The sequence below is a fragment of the Rhinolophus sinicus genome, linkage group LG17, assembly GCF_036562045.2.
Source record: "Rhinolophus sinicus isolate RSC01 linkage group LG17, ASM3656204v1, whole genome shotgun sequence".
Taxonomy (NCBI): Eukaryota; Metazoa; Chordata; class Mammalia; order Chiroptera; family Rhinolophidae; genus Rhinolophus; species Rhinolophus sinicus.
The window spans coordinates 23,177,233-23,199,899 of record NC_133766.1 but is presented as its reverse complement, the minus strand read 5'-3'; the positions used below and the strand labels follow the sequence as shown (position 1 = coordinate 23,199,899).

The 22,667-nt window shown below is 53.5% G+C and overlaps 1 protein-coding gene across 2 annotated transcripts in view; it reads left to right on the top strand.

Annotated features, from left to right (window-relative positions):
• Window positions 1–14,339: 14,339 nt before the first annotated feature.
• CNTN2 (contactin 2) overlaps window positions 14,340–22,667 on the top strand; it is a 32,330-nt gene continuing 24,002 nt past the window's right edge. The window contains exon 1 of one of the 2 annotated variants that reach the window (XM_019711454.2): window positions 14,340–14,600. The gene's annotated coding sequence lies outside the window, so the exon portion shown is untranslated. Of the gene's footprint in view, window positions 14,601–15,898; window positions 16,035–22,667 lie in introns of those variants that run through there. The other variant, XM_074322268.1, reaches the window with a different exon arrangement.

Genomic DNA, 22,667 nt, shown 5'->3' with positions numbered 1-22,667 from the left:
GCCGCCCTGACATCTGTTTTAAGAAAGCCTCCAGGCGATTCTGATGCCGGCTAACGTCTGAGGACCACTAGGTTTGAAGGGCACAGTGAGAAGGCTGGGCACTTTGGGATGTGCCCCTTCCCCGTGCCCCCAAATTGGTAGTCACGTCTACCTACACTGATGAATTTGCTTCATGTGAGTGGATGTTTTATACAAATTAACCAGGTCAGTGAATTCTACATCCCAGTTGATGCGGGTGAAGCAGAGACCACAGGAGAATGTAGAGCTCAGAGAACAAGCCCCCAGGAATTAAAATTTGGCGAGGAGACTTTGACTTCCACAGACCACGGAATTGACAGGGACTGATGCAGAAGAGGCGTCATACATTGATGTCAGAGCATTGATGATGGCAATAGGGCACCAGATGGGGTTTGGGTTGCAATGCATTTGGTGGCTTAAGAGGAGAAGGGGAACTAATAACGTTGATACCCGCTGCCTGCGTGAGGCAGAGAGAGGTGCACTTCCTGCAAATGTTCTCTCCTCACCCTCACACGGCCCTTTGGCAGCTTTATGACATGCTGCACATGAGGAAACTCTGGCTCCAAAGGCCTGAATCATTTGCCCAACATCAATGACAAAGCCAGAACTAGCTGCCAGGTCTGTCTGAATCTCAAACCTCACCTTTCACTACTGCACTTGGGTAAGAACGGGCATCTCTATGAAGAATTAGCCCAACGCCTGTGCTTCCAAGGCACTGTGCCAGACCAGCCCCTGCCAGCTCTGCCATCTGACCCGGCAGCAATTTGCCCCCTGCTCCGCTCTGCTGTAGCAGGATGTACAGGCTCCTGACTCCACCCCAAGACAACCCAGAAGAGCCCTGGAGAGGGTTGTGGGTGCCCTGCAGGTCAGGGTCCTGTGGTGAGGGACAGCAAAGGCATAGGTGCTCATGCTTCTCCAAGTCTGCCTTGAGTACCAAGATAGAGCTATGACTCTACACATACGTCAGGCATTGCTGTGTGACCTCAGGCAAGTGACTAAACCTCTCTTAGCCTCAGTGTCATCGATAAAACTGGGATTGTACTTGTAGCTACCTCACAGGCTATTGCAAGGATCAAATCCTTTAAAATGTGAAAGGTTCTAAGAATACCTGATGCATAATAATCACTAGAAAATTATTTGTTAAATTTAAATAGATGAGTGAATAGTTTACGCTTTCTCTGCTTTCTGCCAACTAGAATGTCCTCCCTGGCCTCTACTTCTTCCTTCAAAAGTGCTCCCCATCCTTCCCAACAGGCTCAAATCCCACCTTTTGTAACCACCTTGGCACACAGGCTGTCTGTCTCCGAGCGTCCCTCGTTCTTCTTGCTCCTCGGGAGTCTTCAGCATAAACTCCCAACTTGTCTCTTCTATGCCCGGCCAGTCTACATACCCCTGGAGGGCAAGACCAGGACCTCAAGCCTCTCGTACCTCTGTGGCACCCAGCCCTGTACCTCACACACATCAGTGGGTTATCCACTGCTCCTTGGGACCTAGTGGTCCCCTCAGGGTAAGCAGGCCCCATTTGCATTCGAGCTGTCTGCATTACTGTATTGACGGCCCAGCTAGTGGTTCAGTCTGTGTGGTATTGATTTGGGGTGGGGGAGGCAGTACTTGTCTTCCTAAAAGCAACTTTACCAGGTTCCAAGTGGCTGGATATAAGGGCTGCTGATGAGTATGGAGAGCTAGCGCTTCCTTCTACAGCCGATTGATTAACTTTCTTAAAGTCCCCTAAGTGCTCTTGTAACTCTCTTTCAAGCCTAGGAACCCACTCTCATGTATTGGAAAGGACTGTCCGTCTTTCCCCTTCCTCTCTTCTGCCCCTTCTAGCTCCAGCCTCGCTGTTAAGACACAGCACAGCCCTCTACCCATGTGGCAGCAGAGAATAAGCCTAAACATCCAGAAGGCCTTGGTTTGTCCCAGGAGAGGAGAACCACAGGATAGGACTCAGCCACTGTCCCCCTCATGAGCTCTCACAGGTGGAATTGGGTGTAGTAACCTCCCTGGATCATTTTCCCAGAAATTTAGGAGTGCAGCTCCGACGCTTAGCACAGGAGAAACCACCTCTTCCAGCCTCAGATAGAAGATTCTCAGCACTGACAGCACCTCTCCCCAAGGAAGGGGAGTTTGATAGAGCCCATTATTGATGCAATCAGCTCTGGGGTCCAGAGGAGCTGAAATCGGCCATCCTTTTCCCTCCCGAGGCCCCACAACAATCTCCACGAGAACACAAAACAAACAAGGAGTCCTTCGTCCTGAGCCACATCGGCCTCCCTCCCAATGTTCCCCAGGACTGGCCCTGGCACGGCGGGGCAGTGGAGCCTGCAGTGTATGTGCAGGGAGAGAACAGGGGCTGATGTGCACAAAGCCATCGGGCGTCTAATCAGCCGAGTCCTGGGAGAGGCCTCTCAGTCACGCACCGGCTCAGAGGCTCAGACGCCAGCACTGGAGTGAGCCCTGGTCCACCCCCTCATCCCACAGATTCCCACATCAAATGCTACATCCAAAACTGCCCCCCACCCAGCGAATGCACCACCCTCCCTTCCGCATTAGCTGATGTCTCCTTGGAAAAGCAGGCTCACATTTCAAATTATGGCCAACCAGACTACATCGAAAGGGCTGAGGGTTTTTCTAGGGGAAAAAAATACACGCACTTACAAATATATTCGTTCCAAGCCAGATATAAATAGTTTGGGATTTCCAGCAGCTCTAGACCCGCTGGGGCGCTGAGTTTGGGGACGTTGGGGGCAGGAGAGGTAATATGGTAATTCTCAGGAATCTCATCCTATCCTAGACTGAAGAATATGTTGGTACAACTTTAGGTTTCCATGAGCAGGAAGACCCCAGACTAGGCCGGAGCCTCTGCATCTCCTTTGCTCTCTCTCCTCGACCCTGACTTTCACCCCTTTCCATTTCCGATCCTCTGGCCCTTCTTCAGAGCTGTCAGGTGCATTCTCGTGGGTCCATCAGTGGCTTTTAAAGGAGCCCCCGGCTTTCATCCTATTATTGAGTCTGGGAGTAATTACGACTTCATTAGCCAAATAGGTTCTTGGTTCAGAGACATCCCCCCACAAAACAAAACACACACCCGCTTCCCTCCATCTGAAGCCTGTCCCCTGGGGCATCAGCTAACAATGTAGAGCAGCTCCAGGGAAATGGGAAGGGGGAAGAAGCCAAGGAAGGCAGGCCAAGGGGGAGGAGGCCCACAGCCCCCCTTCCTCCAGGGCGCATCTGTCGGCTGGCCAACCCAGAGAGAGATTTTTGACAGGGAAAGGGATGGCACTCCAGCAAATGAGGGTCGTGACCCCTGGCATCTGTCTGCTGCCCCTCAGCCTTCTGGCCCTTGTCGCCCTTTCAAACATAGACTGGCCATTGGTGGATGGATGGGGCAGGCTTCTCCTCTGGGGGACTCCCTGGCAAATGCTCAAGGGCCCCCCAAGTGTTCCCGACTCCCTGGCTCTCATCTATTCTTCAGCTACTGCAACTCCAGGGGCAAGGAAGCCGAGGGTCTGACAAGTACGGACAAAGCTGTGCCCTAGAACCGTCTGGCTGGGGGGCCTTTAGTCAGCTGTGGCCACCAGACCAGGCAGGCAGGTCCCTGACACCTGGGAGAGATTCCACCACTCCTCTGTCATTTACCTGGCATCCCACACCTCAGCATTAGAAAGAGTTTTCTTTGTGTGTAAATTAGCTCTACATTGCAATTAAAACCACCACCCCCCTGGGAAATTGCTTATTGTCCTCTTTTTCTAGTCTTTTAATATGTTTTAGGAGTGCGGAGTCTAACCCTCCTGCCTCCAGCTGGCTCTAACCTGAACCGTCCTTAGTTATTGCCAGCCCCACGGTGCTGGGTGCCACCTTTCCCAGGGCAAGCCAGGTGAGCAGCCTGGATGAGGACACACCAGCTCTGGCCACTCCCACTGCCCTCCCTCCACCAGGAGAAGGTGCAGGCTCCCTGCAGACCCTCAGACACATGCCTCTTTGTCCATGAAGCTTCCAGAGAGAGCTGGCTGCTGCTTCTGGGGGCTTTGCAAATAACAGCTGGTGAATTCGCATTCCTGCTGAGGGCCCCTCTGCTCGGATCCTCAGACGCGAGATGCCATCTGCTGAGGCTGCACCCAGAGGCAGGAGGATAGATGAGATGACCTCCAGACAGCCCTGCCACTTACCAGACTCCAAGCTATGTGCAGCCTGGCCTGGCCCTGGCCCTGACTCTAACCTGACCCTGTTCTACCCCAGGCCTATGTCTCTGTCCCCAACCCACAATCAGCCCAGGAGCCAGGCTGGAGGACCCCTGCTCCTTGCCCTTCAAAGAAAGGGAGTCCCCGGAAGACAGCCCAGCTGTACCCACTATGCCCCTGCTCGTGTTCCCTGAAAGCAACCGTCCTTTTGTTAATTCTGCAATTTCCCAAAGTGCCAGGAGCATCTCATCTGACAGTCACAGCATCTGTTCCTCTCACTTTCCAGAAGGTCGGGTGGGAGCAGTGCCAGCCCCTTCCCTGAGGCTCCCCCTGCCTCACGCACGCTCCTTCCGCCAGTTTGGGCACCCTGGTCCCTGGTCCCCTGGGAGCCTCTCCAGTGCCTCTCTGTATCCCTGTCCCCTGGCACCACCACCTCCATGGCCACGGCTGGCAGCTTCGATAACCATCTCCCCTTCTGGGACCAAGCTCACTTACCTAAGCAGATGGGCACCTGTCCTATTCCTCAGGGACTGCAGGCAGAGGCTATTCCTCCACTGGTGGCCTTCCCAGGGCCCCTAATAGGTGTAGGAGCCTCAGGGGGTCAAGGAAAGAGGAAGCCTCATGCTTGGTCCTTCCCATTGCCCCCTCTCTATATACACACAGTGTTTGGGCTGCTCAGTTTTAAGGCGGTGGAAGTTCTCGCTGTTCCTCAGCCCAGAAGCCCTCCAGGAATCTGGCTTGGCCCTGTCCTGAGCTTCCACTTAGGGCTTTGCAACGCTGGTACTACTGACGTCTGGGGCTGAGTAATTCCTAGGTGAGGACTGCCCTGTGCATTATAGGATGTTTAGCAGCATCGCTGACCTCTACCCACTACATGCCAGTAACACACGTACTGTGAGGACCAGAGATGTCTGCAGACATCATCAAATGTCCCCTGAGTGAGAATCACTGAACTAAGGCACAAAAAGAAACCTGACACTTGAGTGTCAGTGATTGACACCCCTCACCCCCACATTTCTGATTCCCAGACTCCAGGTGACAAAGGGATGGCTTAGCTAGGAGTTGGCAAACATTGTCTGTAAAGGGCCAGATGGTAAATATTTTCAGCTTTGCAGACCACAGTTTCTGTCGTAACTACTCAGCTGTCGGTAGCGTGAGAGCAGCCAGACAATACGCAAACGAACAAGTGTGGCTATGTGCCAATAAATCTTTATTTATGAACCTTGACATTTGAATTTCATGTTATTTGCATGTGTCATGAAATATTTTTCTTTTATGTTTTTCCCAACCATTTAAAAATGTAAAGCTCATGCTTAACACACAGACCACACCCTTGGCTTCAAGGATCTCAAGGGATCAAACACCAGGGTCTCTGAACAAAGCCAAGGGCAGAGGCTGAGGTTGTGAGTGGGGTTCTGCTCCTGTAGGGGGCTGGGGGAACCAATCATCCCCAGTTCCCTTTGGCCTAATAACTGCCATACTGTTTTTAGGGGGCAGCCCCCCTGAGCTCAGTAGGACACACTACATAATTTGCAGTGCCCGATGTAAAATGAGGAGGCCGGGCTCCTTCTTCCAAATGTATTAATAATTCCAACGGCAACAGAAGAGCATTAAACCAAGCAAGGGCCCTTCTGAATACAGACCCTGTGTGACTACACAGGCTGCACAGCCATGAAGCCGGCCCTACACCTCAGCCTTCTCCCGGGAAAGCCTGCATCCAGCTCACAGCCTCTGCCAGGCAGGGGACTGGCACATCAGGCTGGTTCTCTGACCCCGGGAGACCGCTTCTCCCCAAGGCTTTCAGGCTGGGCTGCCACATACGACTGTGCCCTGCATGGTGACACCCAGCTGAGGTGGTGAATAGAGGGTTCAAGCTGCCCTGCTGCCCTTGCCAAGCTGTGTGCCTGGTGCAAGGCCACACCTGCCTGGGGGGATTTGCACGAAATGGGCTGGTACTGGCCGTGTCTCCAGGGCACCCGGGTTGGGGAAAGAAGTCACCAACTCGTTCCCACTGTGGTCTCCTCTATCCCCAAACTGAATCCCCAGGGGTGAAGAGATGACCCACATATCAATTCATTTAACAGATATATGTGGAGCATCCGACACTATGCTGAGGGCACAAATATGTAAGATGCAGGGTGAAGACATCCCCTCACCATACAGATTAGTAAGAGGGATGCCTATGAAGTAAGAAGGGCAGTGAAGAGTGACCTAGTGCCTAAGAGCTGGCTTCCTGGAGGGGTGAACACTGGGCCAATTCTTGAGAGCAAGGACGATTCAGCCAGGAGCACCTAAGGGAGAAAGACGGCTATTCCAAACAAGGAACAGCCCTAGGAGAGTGAAAGGAGAGTCCAGGCCTTTCCGGAAGGGCAGACAGGTCAATATGACTGAAGTGAGCTGGGGAAAGGCAAGAGAACAGGGCAGAGCTGAAGAGCAGGCCAGATGACAATGAGACCTACGTGACAGGAAGGAGCACGGCATCAACCTGGAGGCAAGGGAAGCTGAAGAATTTTTAGCAGTAGGGGCCGGCCTGGTGGCTCAGGCGGTTAGAGCTCCGTGCTCCTAACACCAAAGGCTGCCAGTTCGATTCCCACAAGGGCCAGTGGGCTCTCAACCACAAGGTTGCCAGTTCGATTCCTTGACTCCCACAAGGGATGGTGGGCTCTGCCCCCTGCAACTAAGATTGAACACAGCTCCTTGAGCTGAGCTGCCGCTGAGCTCCCGGATGGCTCAGTTGGTTGGAGCGCGTCCTCTCAACCACAAGGTTGCCGGTTCGACTCCCGCAAGGGATGGTGGGCTGCGCCCCCTGCAACTAGTAACGGTAACTGGACCTGGAGCTGAGCTGCGCCCTCCACAACTAAGACTGAAAGAACAACAACTTGACTTGGAAAAAGTCCTGGAAGTACACACTGTTCCCCAATAAAGTCCTGTTACCCTTCCCCAATAAAATCTTTAAAAATATATATCTGTGTTTAAAAAAAAAAAAAAAAAAGAATTTTTAGCAGGAGAGCACATTTTTAGGTAGCTCACTCTGACTGAAGCCTGGAGGGTGATGGAAGGGGGTGATACTGGAAATGGGGAGCCTGGTGAGGACAGATGGTCAGAATTCAGGTGAAAACTGGTGAGGGTCAGAGCTGAAACTGTGGGCAGGAGGGTGAGGGCATGCCTAGGAGAGGGTTTGGGAGGCAGAGGGGCAGAACTAAGCGTGGGCAGGACAATGGGATGGGGCTGAGGGAGGGAGGAGCCACAGAGAAAGTGAAGGTCTGGAGGGTAGGCGTCGCTCAGGGGGGCAAAGGGGAGGTGCCAGTCAGGGTTCTCCTGAGAGATAGAAGCAGTAGAGGGTGCATGTGTGTACGTGTGCACGTATGCGTTACACACATCATACCTATATATGTGGATATATATATATATATATATATATATATATATATATATACAATTTATTTCAAGAAATCGACTTACACCATTTTGGGGCTGGCAATTGATTTTCTGTAGGACAAGCCAGCAGACTGGAAACTCCAGCAAGAGCTGATGCTGCAGTTTGAGGATAGAATTTCTGCTTCCTCAGGAAAATCTCAGTTGTGCTTTTAAGGCCCTTCAACTGATTGGGTGAGGCCCACCCACATTATGGAAGGAAATCTCTTTGCTTAAAGTCAACTGGTTGTAGATGTTAACCACATCTACAAAATACCTTCACAGCAATATTTAGTTAACTGTTTGGTTAAATAACTAGGTAGTATACCCTAGCCAAGTTGGCACATAAAACTGACCATGGGGGTGGGAGTGGGATCCCATTGTGAGAGGCCCATGGGCATCCAAGTGAAGACAGCTAGCTGGCCAAGGCAGGTCTGAGCCCTAGGCCCTTCAGGTTCTCCCCACCTGTCCTCTGACCACGCCTGACTAGCCGGCCTCCCTGTGCATTCCACCCTCCCTGCTGCCCCAAAGTGGACTTTCCAAAGCACACGTCTCAGCCTGTCTCGTACTTGCTCAGACCCCTCCAACAGTCCCCATTGCTCTCACAGGGCTCATAAGGCTCTTTGTGGACTGGCCTGACCCCCTCCCCAGAGCCTCATTGCTTCTTTACACCCTCAACTGCAGACATGCTGACAGACTCCTTCCCCAAACTGGCCGTGTTCCGCCACGCTGCTCCCTTTGCACAAGCTGTTGCGTCTTCCTGGAACCAAGCCCTCCTTACGTCCTCCCAGCCCAGGTCACATACACGTGGTCTACCTGGTGACCTCGTCTTCCTTCAGGACCCAGGTAAATTGTTTTCCCTATTTCTGAGCCTCACTACACCTTGGCATGATAGTTTGTGCCAACTGGGGTTACAGCATTTAGTGGATTGTATTTTGATTACTTTTGCATGTTACCCCACCATTACACTGTGATCTCTTTAAGAGTACAGACCATGTTTTATTCTCCTCGGTGTCCCCAACACTTGGTCCGTTGCTTGGTACAAGATGCACTCAATATTTGTTTGTTTGTTAGATGGATGGATGGATGGATACAACAATTTTCTAACAATTTCTGGCTATCATTTATTGAGCACTTTTTGTTCCAGGCACTGTGCTAGGAGCTCCAAGTCCTGAATCAACCCAGGTTCTCGGATGCAGGCAGCAGAAACAGACTTTGGCCATAATAAGCAGAAAAGGACTTCACCAAAAGGCTTTCAGGTGGATTGCAGAATCATTGGGAAGGCTAGAGAAGCCAATTCCAAAATGGACAGAAACTGAGCGAGATTAGCCAGCAGTGACACATGGAGGTCACACCTCAGGAACGACCTGGTCAGGATGCCACTGTTGGCATCACCCACACTGGACACTCCCTCCAAGGCAGCCAGACCTTGAGATTCCCACTGCCCCCTCCACTGCTGTCCATCACCTTATCTGATCCACACATTACTTTGAGGCAGAGTCTCACCTCCATTTTACAGATGAGGAAATTGAGGCTCAGAGAAGCCTAAGGTCAGTCAATGGAGTGAGTGGAACTGGACTCTGTCTGACCCCAAAGCCCATTACCTTCCACGCTGCTCTGCACCATCTCCTTCTGGGGACACTGCTCACTGTTCTTATGAAATGCTGCTTCCTGTGTATCAGGAGCCAGGAAATTCTAACGTGCTAGCTTTTTTGTAACTATATATTTGGGGGGTGTTTTTGGCCCTGGCAAATTGTAGTGGGGAAATATAGGTAAAGATAGCGAAATTGGCTCAAGAAGGCTGAGTCATTAGAGAGAGGTCTGTGCACTGACATGGACTGATTGAATCTGTTTCCAAAAGGTTCTACATCAGACAGGCAGGGAAAAGAGGGGTCTGGCCTGAGGCTCAGAGAGGCCAAGGGTTTCCCGTGCCTTCACCTGCCGCTTCCTGCTCCCGGGTTTCGTGGCTGCCCATCTGCCACTCTAGGCAGGCTTAGTAAAGAACACTCAGGCTACTGCTCTGTTGCCCAGCCACATCCCGGGACGTTTTTGTCTTGCCAGGACCAAAAGATGCCACGACCAGGGATGTTCTTCTCAGACCCTGTTGGAATCGAAGGCATCTGGATCTGAGAAGGGAACCCAAGCACCCAACCCTAAGCCCAGCTCTCCCTTCACCACTCTGTGACCTTGGCCCAATCATTTGAACTTCCTGGGCTTTGGTTTTCCTAGGACTCAACTTCTCTCCACTGCCCCTGCCCCTCACCCTCCCACCTCCCACACTGGCCAAAGTGTTTCATAAAAAAAGAACTCAGGGTTCTTTGAGCTCTTTGGAGCGACCACATAAATGCAAGGCATTATTAGCATCATTACTATTAAATATTAATAATGACATTAGCATTGTCTATTATAAGCCTGAAAAAGAAGCTCCAAGAGCCCTGGGTGGAAATGGCTAAGAGAATAATTAGGCCCCTCCGAGCCACGGACCCCTCCAGGCCCTCAGGTGAAATTAGGATGGCAAATGCAGACAGAATATTGAGATTTCTCTCCCAGCAACCCCTGCTCAGTTCAACTTGGCTCCTCCTGGCCCCACACGAATCGTGCTCTTTCCAGTTCCCTACACCCCATGCCAGGACTGCATTCTCACCTCCACTCTGTCTGTCCAGCCCCAGTTCAAGGTGTGCCCCCCAACCCTGACTGAAACCTTCACCCACCTCCTAGCGCCTTCTCTCCCCGTCATCTGAACTGTTACAGCAGTATTCTCCTCCATCTATTCACTCAGTCAACAAATATTTATTGAGTCTCTATTATGTGCCTCAAGGCATCACGCTAAGCAGTGCGGGGGCTTGAGGGGGCTGGGAAAATAAAGACATTAATGAGATAATCCTTACCTTCAGACACTGGACAGGGAATAACCATCAGTATTTTATATGACACTTGGCTAAGTGCTTAAGCCATCCTAAGTAGCAATAGGATTATTCCCACTTTACTGATGAGGAAATGGATTCCCCCGTCAGTTAAGTATACTTTAGTGACCTACCTAACGTCACCCAGTTTGGAGTGACAGAGCTGAGACAGAGTCCAGTTCTCTTAACCACAAATCTGGGGCCACCCCAACCGTTGCAGCAGAGAAAGCCCGGCAGCAGGGCTCAGCCTCATAGTGTGTTTCAGACGGGGAGGCTGCATCCCAAAAAGTCCCAAAGGGAAGTACTGACGTTTATTGAGCACCTACTATGTGCTTGGCACTGTGCTAAATACTTCACGCATAGTTCAATGCTCACATCCATCAGTGACGTTTGTGTCATAACCTGCATTTTCCAGGTGAGGAACCTGAGGCTTTGATGAGGTAAGTGGCTTGCCCAGGGGCACACAGCTCATAAGCAGCAAGACTGTGCACCAAGCAGGTCTGAGTTCAGAGCTTTGCCCAACCAGCTTTGTCACCCTTCCCTGAAGCTGCCGATGGACAGTCCTAGTAACGCTATCAGGCTGCTTCCAGAAAGATTACGGGTACTTTGAAGACAGACCACAGCCTATAGCTCTTGAGTCCCCTGATATTTTAGGTAGTTGCTGCTCCATGAACATATGGCCTCCTGGGAGCTCTAGAAAAGGGGCTAAAGTCTGAAGCCAAAGCCAAAGATGCTGGTGGATGGAGAGGGCAGGAAAGGAGGTACGAGGCTGCACTTGACGGGGAAGATGCACATGGTCAGAGTCGTGGGGCCCTGGCAGGTCTCAGCTCCTCCCCACTGGCCCCTGGGGCCGGGCCCCATTTGGGGATCCACTGGACTCCTTTGCTGTTGATCTGGTGGGGCTGCCGGAGGAAGGGGCAGAAGGTCTCGAAAAGGTTGGGTGGCCCTCAAGATGCCTTCCGGGGGCTCCCGCTCCTGGGTCACCTCATGTTTCCCAGCAGGTTAATGGCCCATTGATCGGCCACCTGATCATCTTGACCAGCCCTTCTCTGCCCTTCTTGGGAGACTGGGGGGCTCCACTTGGGGATGAGGTGCCCCTCTCCAGACGACATGGCGATATATTGATTAGCCGCAGAGCTGCCCCTTATAGTCAACTGTCCTGAGGATTCTGGGATCTGGCAGGCACCAAAACAGAGGACACCATCGTGTCCCCTACTGTGCCCAGCCCAGAAGAGCAGGCAGCAGACACCTGAAGCACACAGCATCATGGTTAAACCGTGGGTGCTGGAGCCAGACCCGAGGTCTCTGCTTCTCCACTTGTTCACTGTTTACTGTGAGCCAGTTCCTTAATCTCTCTGAACATGTCTGTAAAAGGAGAAAAATAGCAACACATGTCCCTTGGGTGGATAATTTAGGTAAAGCACTTAGTACAGCTCCTGACACACTGGAGATATTAAGTTATTATTACCAGTGTATTCACAATTAATAATGAAATTATAAAATATTTTGGTCATTTTCAAACTCATGGACACCACAAGCAAAACTCAGCCCCGAGCCCTAAACACCCACCCCACTCTCTTGTCAGAAGCAGGAGCACCTTAGAGGCTGGCAGTGATGGACGATCCCCAAGAACCCCCAAAATTCATCTGTATCAGGCTCAGGTGAGAACTGCAGACAGGTGAGAAGATGAAACTTTAGCAAATGGCTCCCCAAATCCCAGCCTAGGCTTAGTAAGTGCTCTCATTTCCACTTCCTGAGGCTGCTGGAGCCCACCTGGTGCAGAGCAACCGGCTTGCAGAGGTATCTGAGAGACTCCTTGAGATCCAAGTCACCTGCACTCATGGGGAGGGGACTGGGGCCTCGCCAAGGACCCAGCCCCCACCACAAGGGCAGCAGCTGTCTGAAAACAGTCACAAAGACAGATGGCTCAATCTAAAGCAGGGGTGTCAAAACTGCGGCCTGCAGGCCAACTGCGGTCTGCAATCCATTGTTAATTGGCCCGCAGCAAATTCCAAAAATACATTTAGTTTACTTAAATAAACCAGGTGAGGCAATACGTACTTCACCTCGAGTGAGTGGCCGGCTGTTTGTGTATTTTACTGCATACGGCCCTTGGTAAAAAACGTTGAAAAAAGTTTTGACACCCCTGATCTAAAGCAATCCTTGCATTTCCAGAGCCTTGGCCCCTGAGTCAGCCAATCCCCTGACCAGTCGCCTGATGGCAGCAGACATACCACCCAGTCTCCCGGTAGCCGTTTCCTGCTTGGAGAGAACATGAAGCCCTGTTTGCGGAGCCTGGGCTGACCTGGGTGATGTCAGAGGGCACGGCTCACCTCAGGAGCTCAGGCTCCACGTGCCAGCCCCACAGGAAGACAGACAGAAAAGGACATTGTGGGCAGAGGAGACAGGAAATGGAAGGTACCTAGAGGGATTTGCACAGAGGCATGCCAAGTCGTCCAACACATGGTGGCACAATCAGATGTCTCTCCATCTGAAACAAAGCAGACTGTCTCGAGTTGGGAAAGCCCTTCAAGAGGGGAGTGGCAGGACAGGAGGGGAGGACATATCGGACTTGGGCAGGCATTCTGGGCCTTGGAGGCTGGGCAGTGAAGCCTTCCCCACACCACATCGCCTTCTCCTTTTCCAGGCCCTCCCACTCGGGCCAGGATTGTCCCACAACCTTGTGCCCACTCCACTCAGGATGACACATTGCAGCGCTCCGGGCTTGACAGGTACAGCCATTTAAAACTCTGAGGCTAGCCTGGCCCTGCCAGCTGTTTCAGCATCTGGACCGCTCACTGGTCTCGCCTGTGTGAGCTGGACAGCAGGTGGACCAGAGGGGGACGAGACAGCAGTGACAGCCTGATGGGGCTGACTGCTGCCGCAGATGGCTGGTCCCTCTACCTCCAGGCCCCAGCCTTTCTGGTCACAGCCCTCTCCCCATGACAGGAGAGATATTACCAACCTGGGTGAGCATCTAGAATCTCAGAGCTGGCAGGGAACCCCTTCAGTTTCCAAGTGAGGCTCAGAGAGGACAGGGTACTTAGCCTGGCACACAAAGCCCATCAGTAGCAGAGCCCAGCTTGCTCTTCAGACATTCAGACCCCCAATCAAGCGAGCTTTTCGCGAATCACACTGCTGGTTGATTAAAAACAGGATTGGATCCATAAGTACTGATGTGGAAAGGTGTCCAAGATCTATTACAGTTAAAAAATATTCTGCAAATCATGATTTGTGATCCCTTTCATAAAACAGTACTAATAAGCCATGTAATTATATACATGAAAATAGTAAACCTGGAAGCATGTAACTCAAATTTGTTAAGGGAGTTTTTCTATTTTTAAATTTCCTCTAACGTGTGGATATTTTGACAAAGAGCTGTGTTACTTTTATAAGGAAGGGAAACAATAAAGTGAGCATGTGGGGGTGGGCCGAGGAAGGAGCCCCTCCGCGCCACTTGCCTCCCACAACAAGCTGGGGGTTTCTGATTTGCATCCCTTCCCCCAACAGGAGATTTCTGGGGAAACAATGAGTTTGGCCTCATGGGTCTCCAGGGTTTGAAGAGCAAGAGCCACTTTCTTTTCCCTGCGCACCACACCCCTTTGCCGCCCCTTGAGCTCTGGGCTGGCGGGGGTGGGGAGTGGGCAGGCCAGACAGCGAGCCCGAGAGCTGCGCTGCCCATGCGTTCTGGTGCCCTGGCTTGCTCCCTAGTCCTTATGTGACAGCAAGTGAGGTAAAGCCGGGAGGGTGGGGACGAGGAAAGCAGTGGGAGGGGGCAGGAGGAAGCCATCTCCAGGGCCCCTCAGCGTTGGCTGAGGACCGAGCCAGCCAGTGAGCGGAGCCCGGAGAGGGAGGAGCACATCTTGATGCAGAGATGCTGCAGTGGCTCTGGGCGCGCACACACACAAGCGCCCTCACCCGCCGCTGCCACCACCGCAGCGGCCGCCACCACACCAGGACAGCAGCGAGCAGCTGAGGGAGCAGGGAGGAAAGGAGGCCGGCCCAGGGGGCTGGCAGCTTGCTGGCTCCTGCTCCCCACCTCGGGCAGCGCCCGCCTGCCCCAGCCCAGATCCTGCTTTCACCCCAGGTAGGTGCCAACCGCTTTTGTTTCCTCCCTCTCGGTGGCTCCCCAGGGTGCTGTTATGAAAAGGGGCTCAGCGCTCAGTGTCCTTGCAACTTGGGAGGGGCTGAAGCAGGGTGGGAACCCTGGCCGGCTGCCTGGCTGGGTCCAGTCTGACTACTCACCCCAGCCTGGTGGTGGCCGCTGGGACTGGAGGTCCCCTCGCCCTGTCTATGTGGGTGGCATCCTGCAGGGCCCTGGCAGGCCGAGCCTGGCCAGGAAGCTGGCCCCCAGCAGTGTGTCCAGGAATTCAAGCCACCACCAGCTGACAGCAGCAACTGCCTGCAGAGAGGGCAGCGCTGGGGACTCTGCCCTGGGCCCCCAGTCCAGGACCAGAAAGTCCCGGAGGCCAGGCCCTGGGCCCTGGCCTGCCTATAAGTGTCCCTGAATGGAAATGAGTCTGACTGCCCCGACTCGAGGTTGCCCTGGGTCTGCCTCTGCAGGGTGACCTCTTTGCAAAGTCTTGCTTCAGTTTCACAGAGGAGGCAGTGGAGCACAAGTTTGGGCAAAGACATGTATAGGAGTGGGGAGTCAGGAAGGAGAAACTGAGGCAAGTCACATCCCTAAGGGAGAGTGGCTGGGACTATAGGGGTTGAAATTCCTTTTTTTCCCTTCCCTCCTCCCCAACCTTATCTTCTCCTCAAATCCCTCCCCCTCATCCTCACCGGCAAGAGAGAAAGATTTGCATGAAGTTTGGCTTTCCGGTAAGGAAAGGGGCTGGAACTAGAGAGGGGGAAGGGAACAGTTTAGGGGGTCTAGAAAAACAGGGCCAACCGTCTCCCCAGCACCATGCAGACCAGAGGTGGGGGAAGCAGCTCCAGCCAGAGCTGAATCCCACTGCCTTCTCCAGGAGGGCTTCAAGGTCTGGGAAGCAAAGCAGGGGGGTGAGGTGAGACAGCGCATGTGGAAGGAGAATCCTAGAGCTACTCGGTACAAAGCCAGGGGTGCTTCAGCCACAGACCACTGAGGGCCAAGCCTGTGTCCCACGAAGAAAAGCTGTCAGTCAAGGTTGTTTGGAGGGTTGGGAATCCAGACAGACCAGGATGGGATGGGCTGTGAGTCCGTGTTCACAGCCCTGGAGAAGGATAGGTTTCCAGGAGCTAAGTTACCTGCCCTTAACTTCCCCCCACTCCATGTCCAGCCTGCAACTGGTACCACACTTTCCTTTCTGCTTGACTCCCCAGGGCCCCCAAACACCCTTCCCAGACCAGCCAGCATCCTTCTTCTGCTCTGAGGGAGGCGGCAGCAGGAATAGCCCAGTATCCCAGTCTGTCAGTACCCTCGTGACCTCCTGGGAAGCAGTCTGATTCTTTTCCTAACCCTCAGTCCACTTAGCCACTCTGCCTCTCAGTTACACTCGGAGGGACCAGATGAGCCACTGAGGATCCCGGGCAGCAAAGGGTGAGGCACCTGTGGGAGACGGGTGTGACCTGGGCTCCTGGGGGTGGGGCAGGGAGATGGAGCCCTGACTCCTGGCCTGGAGAAGACAGAGTTCTGCCCTTAGACACAGCAGCATCTAAGCCCTCCCCAGGTTGCAACTCTAGTTAACCCTTTCCAGCCAGGCTGCAGAAACATTCAAGCCAGGTTTTTGCCACAAGGTCAAAGTTCTTCCTAATTTCGTGTAGGATCTATCAGGAGTCCCCAGTCAGCAAAAGGGAGGCAGGAGGTGAGACAGATGGGGAGGGGGTCTCTGAGCCCATGACACCTATGTCACCAAGATCCACCTGTCTTTCCGGTGCTCAGCATGACTCTCAACGTGCACTTTCTCTGTGACTCTCTCTCATTCTCGTCCAGCCTCCACTCCCCGCCTGGCCAAGCTCTCTCCCCTCACACTTTCTTGCCTAATCAAATGTACTGCACCTTCAGGCCTCAACCTACCCCCACACCATTCCCCCTGCCAGATTTCACTTCTTATGTAACTCCATTCCAGCACCTTCTCTGTCAGCAGCTGTTCAAATAGAGACACATGTGGGACTGGCCTCTGTGGATGGTGTTCAATGGGATGGCTGCACACATTGTCTTTGATGGACCAAATGTATTCCTCAGGCGCAAGAGCACGGGACGGGGTGCCCTCAAGGCATTTTCTCTAAGGCCACAGGGAGGCAATTCCTCCGGGGTGGTTTGGAGGGTGCACGTCTTCCATCCTGCCCCAGAGCGTCCTCAAGCTAAACGTTTGTGAGAAAGTGCACCTCAAAGACTATCTATGCCTGCGTGTGGGTGCTATTTGTATTTTTGAAGGGAGTCCTAGGACAGAACCAGAGGGTTGAGCAAGAGGGGTTGATACTCAGGAAAAGCAGAACCAGAGCAAAGAATATGCTCTGTGGATTGGAAACTGGAGGGATTGGAATTAGATACAGGAGGCACTTCCTCACTAGGAAGATGAGCCCTGAGGTGAGACAATCTTTCCGGTGACTCTAAAAGGCTGTAGAAAGCTGGGGTCAGCTCTAAGGTTAGAAACAGTCCCGCCAGGAGATAGAGGTTGGGCTAGAGGACCCTGTAAATTTCTTCCAGGCTCAGGTTATTCTCTTTCAAATGGTAACAGGTAGGGGTTACTAGGAAAATGTAAGAAGACAGACATCCTTTTCATTCCCTCCTGCCTGCTGGCCACCTCTCATCCTTCTGGACAAACCCCCCCTGCCCTCCCCCCAGGGCTTTGCAAACCTGGAACATCATGGGAGTTTCTGTGGGTTCTGTGCCCTGTTGGTAATCATCCTGGAGTCAAGAAATCCTTCGTTGGGTTTAATGAGTTCTCTTGCTACAAAATGGTCTATGTTTCCTTGTTTACCCAAAGAGAATGCAAACAAAAACAAAGGCGTGTGGTGTTCTCCCCCCAAATAAACGTACAGCATCGCAGGACATACGCAGACCAGCACACCTCAGTGCGTTTCTCTTCTAACGAGCTTCATCACGTCCCCCTCCCGCACAGGCACCATCGGATGAAACCTGCTGGGTCCCCTCCAGCTCCCGCCCACCGCTTCTCAATGTTTGCCAGCCTCACAGACCAAGAGGCTACCCTACCCTGTGTCTGGCTAGGGCGGCCTTCTTGCAGTGCAGGCCAAGAGGTGCAGTTCACCTGGACCCCAGAGCAGAAACTAGCCTGAAGCGGGGAGCAGATTCAAACCCACCCCCACCAGGCTTGGCTCTGAACTATCCAGCAGGAAACTATCTGGTAGTTGGGCGGAGTCTCCTCTCCACGGGAGTGAGGAAACATGCAAAATTGCGCTCCATGTTTCTTCCTAATTTAGTTCTTCAGAACCAAACTGAAACAATTGTTCTTACTTCTGATGTCTCAAAAATGGGCCCTCCTTCCAAAGCCCTGGCTCCTTCTGCCTCATGCCACACACGAAGCAGGCAGGAGAGTAGGAAACTAGGGGTCCAACGCGCTTGCTCCTTATCCCAGTTCCTCTCGAGATGCAAGTCTCTCCCCTCTGTCCACTTCCCACTGAGGGTCTCTCCAAGGGAGAGGGCAGGGGCAGGAGGGCCAGAGGCTCTGCACTGCAGATCAAAGGTCAGACTCCGTCAGACCCAAGGCTGAAAGCTCATATAAATCCTTGAGGCTGGGAGTCACAGTTCTCCCCAGAGGGCACGGCAGTGCCAGGACTGGGGCCTCAGGGAGCCAGCTGCCAATACAAAGAGGCTGCAGAAAAAACTGGGGGCGGAGAGGGAGGGAGCACATTAAGGCGGCTGAGAAGAGACTCAGCTGCCCAGCTCCCCTGTCCCCATGGGGCCAAAGAGGTCCCCACCCCACCCAAATCTGCCCCCAGGACCTCCTCCAGCTTAGGGCACCAGGCAACCAAGGCGTCTCAGCCATGGTCCTCCTCCTACAAGCTCCTCCCCCCTGACAGGTAGCCCCACCAGGTCACCACAGACCCCTGTCCTATCCCAGATGGCAATTCCTTTCGTAGGCAGAGTCTCCCTCCCATCTTAGACCCCCACAGGCAGGACGGCAGGGGGGGCACCTGCTTGGGAGTGCCCATGTGCATGTCCTAGCCAGGTGCTCTCCTGAACACATGGCATCTGGGTGTGACTCTGTGTGTCCTTGTGCCCTCATCTGGGGTGGGGTGGTTGCTGGGGCTTGCCTGGGCCCACTGTACCTGTGGGGTGTAAGCGAAGGAAGGCACCTGCCCAGGGAGATGGTGGGAATCTGTCAGTATCCTAAACACACGTGAGTGCAGCCCAAATGTCCGTGACTATGCAGCAGTGAGCCTGACTCAGCCAAGTGTCTGTGGCCGGCTGTGTTCCTCCGTGTGCTAGGCCTGTGGGCAAGTGCTGTGAGGGGCCTCACTGGGAAGCCCTGATCTTTCCCACGCGCTCACAAAGGGCCAGGAATGGTGCTGACCTCACAAGAGTCCCCTGAGCTGGCTACTACCCTTCTCATCCCCATTTTGCAGATGGGAGACTGCGGCTCCGACACGTTAAGTAATGAATGTATTCACAAGAGTTATAGTGGTTAGTTACACTAGAGTTACACTAGCGGGCAGCGCCAGGCCGGTTGGCTGAGAGGCCTGTTGGCTGAGAGTCTGCCCTCTTAACCGGTGTGCTGTGCTGCAGGACGGAAGATGGTGGGGAGGGGAGCGGAGGGGCTCCTCCAGAACTTGTCAGCTCATAATAAATCACTTAGTCTCTGCCCTCAACTGGACCCCAAACTCCCCCCTTTCCTACCACCGCATCCGAAAGCTGCCCTCAGTGCTCACATCTCCACTGGGGACGGGGAGGAGACAGGTTCAGGGGCCAGGAGCTGGGTATCCCAAGCGGTAGCGTTTGGGCAGAGTGTATCTTTCCTTTTCTGACTGGCTCTGTGCAGGGATCCTGAGCCCAGCAAACCCTGTCATGTGCTGAAGTCCAGCTCTCAGCCTTCCCTCTCCCAGTTGTTTCCCGGCCCTTTGTTTCCTGGGCCCAGCCATTTAGGCAGCTTCCCCTGGAGCCGTGAACCCCCAAGCAGCCTGCACCCCCATGTGTTGGTGCCTCACAGGACCAGCCCCTGATGGTGACAGCCTGTGCCCGCCTGTACCAGTGCAGCTGGCCTGGGCCAGGCTTGGCTGGCTCAGGGCTCATGGGGCCAGCTCTGGACCTGGCACAGCTCCACTCCAGCCTTGCTCCTGACAAAAGACCTCCTCCATCCTGAGCATTCTAGAATAAGTCATAGAGCGGATGGTACAGGAGCTGACTGGCCCATGCAGCTCATGAGCACATCCTCCGTGGCACTCAGTTGGTCAGGGAGCTCCAAAAAGACCATTTGTATTACTGTCTCCCCAGGGCTTAGCACAATGCCTGGCACATGGTAAGAAACACTGGAATGAAAATGGACGCAAGGCAAGACTGCATGCCGATTGCCTCCTCTTCAGGGAGGCAATAAGCTCCAACCTTTGACCCAGACTCTGTGTGTGTGTGTGTGTGTGTGTGTGTGTGTGTGTGTGTGTGTGTGTTCACACAACGCCTAGCACATAGTGGAGCTTGTTGTACACCTGATGGGGCTGACTCATCCCTAGTGCTCCCCAAGGGCAACTCCAGGTGCTCCTGGACCCCAGCCCCTCCCCCAACCTCTTCCACACCCATGTCTCCTCTGAGGCTGCAGGTCTGTGTCCCAGGGATGCCCAGGGCCTGTGAGCCCAGAGGTGACTGATAAAAGTCTGGGTTAAGTTAAAGTTTAGGAGAAACAGTGCAATTGGGTAATCCAGGAAGGATGGTAATTACCTGTGGTAAGTGATAAAACATAATTCTGACCACTGTGGTATAAAGGTGAGTGATCCAGGGTGTAGGCCTCCTGGTGGGTCACAGGGAAATGAAGCAGGGGCTGGGTCTTCATGCCCTGTGCCAGGCGGGGAGACACACACACTCACATACACGCACACGCACATACACAGGCACACAGAGGCACATGCAATACATAGAGACACAAAGACCAGGCCTCACACTCAGACAGGGTCATAGAGACACACAGATACACACAGACGTCACATACATGCACGCGCACACACGCACACAACCACCGCTCTGCCAGCACTTCTGGGAGCAGCAGCGGACCCCTGGGTCGTCCGTCTGTGCTTTGCTCTGGCTCACGCAGGACAGTGCCTGGATCCCAAGCTCCTCGCTAGCCGGCACCCTGCCCCGTCACTAAGCTCTCAGGACTGACAGGCACACAAAGAGCAAGAAGCAAACGATGGTTGAGCAGTTCTCTGTGCCAGACTGGGATGTGGCACACCAGTCCCAAGGGGGCGTCTTCACACTTTCTGGGACTGTGGGACCCTTCGTTTAAAGGGAACCTCTTAGGGAAATCCAGTAGGTAAGGCAAGACGTAAGTGGAGCTGCTCTCGCTGGTGTGGGAAGTGGTCTGGAGCCCCATCCTCTCTCTGTCCCATCCCCCGTGACCCCGAGACTTCCACTGTAGGGCACTCCACTACCTCATGGAACATTCAGAACACCTCTGCAAAGTAAGTGCCATGATCTCCACTTTGCACATGAGAAAACTGAGGCTCCACCAAGGGGAATACCTTGTCCCAGCTCACAAAGCTGTTAGGAGATGAGCCCTGTCAAAGCCTGAGACGGTCACAGAGCCCCAGTGGCCCTGTGAGGAGTGCTTCCTGCGTTCCTGCAGCATCCAAGGCTATACTTCCAGATTTTCCCATGACTGAACACTGCAGACCCTACACCTAAGTGTGTATGTAAGACTGTGTGAAATAGTGAGTGTGTGAAGATGAGTGTGAGAGAGGATATGTGTGTGTGTGAGAATGTGTGAGAGTGTGTGAGGGTGAGAAGAGTGTGTGTGTTTGCTGTGGGGAGCACTGAAGACTGGTCAAACCGACCAGCTGTCTGTTGAGTGCCACCGTGTGAGGGTGAGTGTGACAGGGTATGCCCACTGGCTCCTGGAGGCACAGAACACAGCTGTCCTCAAACAGTTAAATGTGCCAGAAAAGGAGCTTCACCAGGCACACGTGATACCAAGATGAAAGAGACATGGTCTCTCCCTTTGGGAGTTCACAACCTTCTTTAGAGGCAGACGTGACTCTGTGGGCAGGGCACCACAGGTGCAGTCAAGAACAGAGCTGAATTCTAACTGTGTGCACATGGGGCATCTTAGGGGCTTCCTGGAGGGGGTGAGATCCGAATGGGGCAGTGAGGGATGAGTGTGCCTTGTCTAGGAAGGGCATTGTAAGGGAGCGGAGGCACATAAGTAAAGACACAGAGATAGGGGTGTTGGGGGAATGTCACAGGGACTGGAAGCCCAAATTTCTGGATTCAAGTCTGGAATTGAAAGTGGCAAGGACAGGGAGGGGCAGGTAGTCATGGATAGGTGCCCCCACCCCGCGCCCCCTTTCCTGACAACAGGAAGTGAATATGAGTTGGGGTGGGAGAGAGAGTGCTATCTCTTTACACGCTCCCCCCCACCCCAAACACCCTACACCTCAGCCTACATCCTCCATGACAGGCTCTGGGGACAGTTCCCCTCCTTCCTCCCAGCTTCTTCAGGTACCAACTGTGACTATTAAGGAGGCAGGAAAAGGTTGTGCGATGACCAACCATTGAGGTTTAAAAGTTTTGGGGGACTTTCTTTCCAAGAGAATGAAGCGAGAAGACTGGGACATTCTGAGCTTGCATTGGTTTTCAGACCCTGCACTGACCCCACGCAGAGTCTCAGGTCATCTGCAGTCTGCCTTCTCCCCTTCCCCGCCCTCATCCAGGGAACACATTCCCAGGCCCTCAGCAGCCCTGCACTCTCAGAGCTGGAAGCAGAGTTAGAGAGCACCCATTCTACAGATGAGGACACTGAGATCCAGAGATGGCATGGGTCTTGCAGCCAGTTAGTGGAAGAGCCCCCAGCCAGGCTCTCTCACCTGAGCCCCAGACCCCCCCCTGCTCTTAGGTATCTGCAAAGCCAGCAGGCAGGGCAGAGAAGCAGACCTGCAGCTGCGTTATCCGGCGCGCTGTGGCAGCTCTGACAGGGAGCCTTGGGAGCCCAGGGAGCCAGTCTCACCCAAATAACGGGAAAGCAGGCCCCTAAGATCCCGCATTCCCCCCAGAACTCAGAAAGTCCAC